This window comes from Salmo salar, chromosome 22 (genome assembly GCF_965601325.2).
Source record: "Salmo salar chromosome 22, fSalSal1, whole genome shotgun sequence".
Classification (NCBI taxonomy): domain Eukaryota; kingdom Metazoa; phylum Chordata; class Actinopteri; order Salmoniformes; family Salmonidae; genus Salmo; species Salmo salar.
Genome location: NC_138312.1, coordinates 21,474,084 through 21,479,526, shown reverse-complemented (window position 1 = coordinate 21,479,526; position 5,443 = coordinate 21,474,084). Strand labels below are relative to the sequence as shown.

The following is a 5,443-nucleotide window of genomic DNA, read 5'->3' as shown; positions in this document are numbered from 1 at the left end:
GGGTGCAACTCAATGTTAGGAAGGTCTTCCTAATGTTTTGTACACAGTGTATTTCAGGATGTTGTGTATCCCTGGAAATAATCAGAATTCATGTAAACATACGTTTTCAAAAACATAGCTTGTCCAAAATAAAGTGGTCTCTTGGCACAACGTACCCCGGGTATGGGTTAAGTTGACAATAGGGACAGGGTAAGTTGAGCCGCCTTGGGGTAAGTGGGTAGGGGTTTCCTGTGACAGTGGATGCTGGTAGATAAATGTTTAGTGGAATGGGGGTGTGGTATATTGTATATCTTAAATGTGTGCCTACACTGAGATATAGATCTCTCTGTTCAATGTAACTTACCCTTCCATTTCTTGAGCAGTTGTCTGGGCCAGTTCGTGGGCAAGTTCTTTGCGTTTGAGGCTACTAAGCCCATGAAATTGGTCCGTGAGATTCTTGATATGTTTAGCAAGCTCAGACTCCATGTCATCAGATAAGACCTTGTGTTTTTCTGCTAGTCTACCACAGCCTCTCTTTCACACAGGTACATGTTGGTTTATTTTATGTTCAATGTTCCTCTTCAGTGTCATAAGGTCTATTTTTTTCATCCCTTGCTGCTGCTCAAATGGATTTCTTCCCTTCTGACTTCCTTGGTTGATCTCTCAAGAACCTCAAGGGGGGGCTAGACCCCTGCTTGTTTTATGTTTGTATACACATGGTATGATAATGTCTGCTCTGTACCAACAAAAATGAGTTTACATGCATGACACATTGCAAAAATATTATGCAGAAAAATGACTAAATGTAATAATTTGTATGGGGTATGGTGACCATTGGCTCAACTTACCCCAGGGAAAACATTTGGACTATATTAGCCCACACAGCTACAAGGATGCACTTTCATGCTAGGTTTAGGACCTCATATTGAAGCTTAGAGACCCTACCTGATGTGCAAAACAATCTTAAAACAATTTACTTTGGTTTAGATACAAGCATCATGAAACCTACAGTATAGTACAAATTGATTTCACTTTGTGAAAATGTTTTTTACACCTAAGATTGCATACCACTTTTTCCTTGTCATTTCTTCCTTCACAGACTCCATTAAATTATGACCTCTTCCTAAAGATTTGGTCACATGATTAATTTTGTGTATGGTTTCCTAGAAACAACGGGTGGCTCAACTAACCCTTTGGCTCAACATTCTCCCCAACTGAGCAAAGACAAACTGCTGTTAGAAAATGCCGGAACTATTTCCATTTGCATGCGTTTTCTCTGAAAATCTCTGCAACCGGTAGCCCAAGATTTATTAGACACCTCCTGCACAGTTAATCTTTATCTCTAACACACTACATGATAAATAAGGCCTTTCATCTAGTGATTTATGTGGACTATGTGAGAAGCGTTAAGTGCAGTTCTGGGGCTGTAACTCCCTGACACAGGAGATGGTACTAGAGTGAGAGAGACTTTCTTTGTTCATTCAGACAGAGGGAAAAGAGGTGAATCAGTGTTTTTACTGAAATCACCATATCTCCCCACACCAACTCCCTCCTCACATATATAGAGAGAAACCCTTTTATATAATTCACCAAATAATTTATCAGTCAACCAAGCCTCCCAAACACCAACAATATTCCTTTGCTTTTCTGTTGTTTTCCAAAATTGTATCTAGACAGGGGCCGCTCTCTAATGGTCAGAAAGAGTGTAGAGTGTAGACAGGTGTCAAGTGAAGTCATGCTGAGCCGCGACTCTCATGTCCTTTGAAAGCCCTCAGCATGGAGTGGAAGGACCAAATGGCGAGCCAAAGCAGAAACATCTGTGGTGTAAAGTAATATTTTTTAACATTGTACATTTTTGACATTTTATGTTAAAGACTGAAACCCTGTTGCACCATATCTCACCGAAAGAGCTGTCCATTATTTTGATCAACAGCAGAAGGCGCATCATCTCCATCTCTGAGATGTGTCCCAGGGCTGTGAAATCATGATGTATAAATAAGGCTTGTGAAGCGCTGCAGAGAAGAACACTCAGCCTTGGCTCCTACCATGCAGTAAAATAGCTACCACAGATGATATTGATCTGTGAATCTACAGACACCACTCCTAGTGACAGAGAACGATAGGTCATTCCCAACCAATGGCCTTGAACGAGAATGGGCAACATTCAACATCCCATTCTAATAAACTAGCTACAGGGAAAGCCTCTAGTGTTCTCATTCATCCCTTTTATGTCCAACAATAAAACATGCAAATTAAATATATATATATTGTTTTGCTCAGGAAACTTGGGGGGCTAAATAAAACCACCAGCGGGCCAAATTCGGTTGAGGTACCCTGCCTTAGCACATCATTCAATCCCTTAATGTCTGCCTGTGTGACATATTGTTCTGTGGAGAGCCATATTTCTGCCACCAGCACAGTACAATTCTGGCATGTCCAGGCAAAACACTGGGATAGGTCACATCACATACAGGGTGGATGTGATTTCACATGTTGACCATAGGATGGCACTCTGATACCTACTTGAATACAAACAAAGAAATACACGGTTCATTTGGGATACCAATGCAACCTAAACATTCCTGGGCCCAGTTTCCCAAAAGTATCTTAAGGTTAAGTTCATCGTTAGAGTAGGATCCTATGGTTCTAGGATTAACCTTAAGATGCTTTTGGGAAACCGGGCCCTGTCTTACCATTGAAACACTTCAACATATCATTGTTATTAAGGATGTTTATTCTGAAGATTTAAACTAAAAGCGACCAATGCAATATTTCCAAGTATGCCAGTATTATGTTAACTGATCTTGAATATATAGGAATGGTATTTTTTAATTGTCACAAAAAGGTACATTGATTTCATTTTTATTATCATGCTACAAAAACTGTCTGAGCTTAATTCCCTGCCAGGAGCAATGAGGTACACTGCATTGTAATTAAACACAATTCAAACTCCCTATGGTGATTCTTAATTGATTATCCAAAATGTGTGGAAAACAGCCGCTATTTTAAATTCTGAAAATATGCCATTGTTGGGGGGAAAGAGAGTAGGACAAAGCACCATGCAGGCCTTTAATGTATATCTGAATAATTGACTCTCAGTGAAGATTCCAACACACACAGTGTTGTGTCAATTTAGACCAATTATTCTAATGATGATTGACAGGTATCCTCCTATTAGCCATAATAACTCTAATAATATCCCTAATGGCCCTAATCACGTGAATAACTTGATGAGTAGCTAGTTCAGAGCACAGTCGGATTAATGATGATGGACATATTAACCCTAATATCCTGATCAGTTGCTTGTCAACTCAAAGCAGCACTGATTATTGATCAATTCATCAATTCATGCCGCCACATCAGTCCTGGTAATCAGGTGAACCCCTTTATAAGGCTGACCATTGGGGGTCAGTGCTCAGTGGGTATCTCAGAGTATCCCAGTACCACCTTCCCAGGACCCCTCAAGGGTTACCCACATACACCCACAGACTCTACACAGACACAGGAACCATGGAAGGCACAGATGGACCCAAATTCTATATGCCTATGTCCAACGCTACAGGAGTGGTGTGAGTTCCCCCAGTACAAAAACAAAACAAAAAAATGCATGAAATGAAATGTATGCATTCACTGCTGTAAGTCGCTCTGGATAAGAGCGTCTGCTAAATGACTAAAATGGAAAAAATGGAAATGTACTACCTGGCTGAGCCCTGGGCCTACGCATGTCTGTCCGCATACATGTTCTTCCTCATCATCACCTGCTTTCCCATCAACTTCCTCACACTCTACGTCATCATGAAACACAAGAAGCTGCGGACGGCCCTCAACTCCATCCTGGTCAACCTGGCTGTGGCCGATCTCTTCACAGTGTTTAGCGGTTTCACCACCACGCTCAACACCTCCATGAACGGCTACTTCGCCTTCGGCTGCACCATTGAGGGCTTTTACCAATTTCTGCTTCGGGGAGAGCCATGCCATCACAGGTGTGGCATTCACCTGGGTGAAGACTGCTGCTGGTTCCGTGCCCCCTCTGTTCGGCTGATCACGTTTACATCCCAGAGAGCATGCAGTACTCACGCGGTATTGACTATTACACCAGAGGTCAAAAACGATTATTTTGTCATCTACATGTTTATCTGCCACTTCACCATTCCCCTGGTCATCATCTCCTTCGGCAACCTGCTCTGTATCGTCAAGGAGGCTACTTCTGCCCAGCAGGAGTCTGAAACACCCCAGGAGGCTGGAAGGGAGGTCACCTGTATGGACATCATGATGGTTAGCTCCTTCATGGTGTGCTGGGTGCTAGCATTTTTGTGTACGTCTTCACCCACTAGGGACTTACCTTCGGACCCTTGTGCATGACAGTTCCGGCCTTCTTTGCCAAGAGCTCAGCCCTGTACAACCCCCTCATTTACATTTTGATGAACAAGCAGTTCCGCCAAATAACCCCTTCGAGGAGGAGGGAGCATCCACCACTGCCTCCTCTGTGTCTTCCCGCTCTGTGGCCTCTGCATAAGATGGCTGCTGCAGCACCTCTGTCTCAGATTATGGAAAAGGTCTACGCTAATGTACAATTCTGAAGGCACAGTATCAGGTTGATTTTGCAACTACGGGCACTTTTGGATGTTAAATATTTTTGAAAATGAAACCTCTTGAAAGTGCTTTTTATCTATCTGAATATTTTCTTCACTCTGTCTGGAAACAAGATCCAATAGTGGCTGAGACCATAGAAATATTTTATATTCTTAAAGAGTAAATAGTATCTGTTTCCCCAAATACCCGAGGGGAAATGTCATTTCCACCACATCATATACTCTACTGTGCTATTTTAGTTGAAAAGGAAATTACAGAACTTATGCCTAAGGTATTTTAAATAACATTTCACATGAATTTGTTTTAAATCATGTTTTCTTAATTATATGTACTCATCATTCTCATGTCTAAATGTCCATGTATGCCTTGATGATACTCAGAAACATGTATTTGACACATCAAATCTTATTTTTCTTATTATTTTAAGATCACATCATCAATATCAATTGTGATTTAATACCCCTTTTCCTCAAAAATATGTACAGTGGTGGTAAAGACTTGGTGTTGTGGTAATGACAGAGTGTGGTGGAAATGACATTGCATATAGAACTGAAAAACATTTTAATGACACAATTGCACATGTTGAATTTTTTGGAAGATACAGAACACACCATTCAAAACCTAAAAAAAAGGTTACACAGCATATTTTAGAAACATTTTGGGATTCATTGCATTAGACAGAAATACATGTACAAGGTTGGAAACACTGGTTGAAATGAAACAAATTATTGTACACTGGCTGCAGTATATTGATTCCGACTCATGAGACAGTGTCACGCTCGTCGTACGAACTGGAAGCATACTCGGACCAACGTGCAGCGTGCTCTGGGTTCCACATATTTTATTTAAGTGAACCGCACAAAACAATAAA

The 5,443-nt window shown here is 41.1% G+C and overlaps 1 pseudogene; it reads left to right on the top strand.

Moving 5' to 3' along the window:
* The first annotated feature begins 3,489 nt into the window (after positions 1-3,489).
* LOC106582943 (rhodopsin, freshwater form-like) lies at positions 3,490-4,495 on the top strand (annotated as a pseudogene).
* The last annotated feature ends 948 nt before the right edge of the window (positions 4,496-5,443 follow it).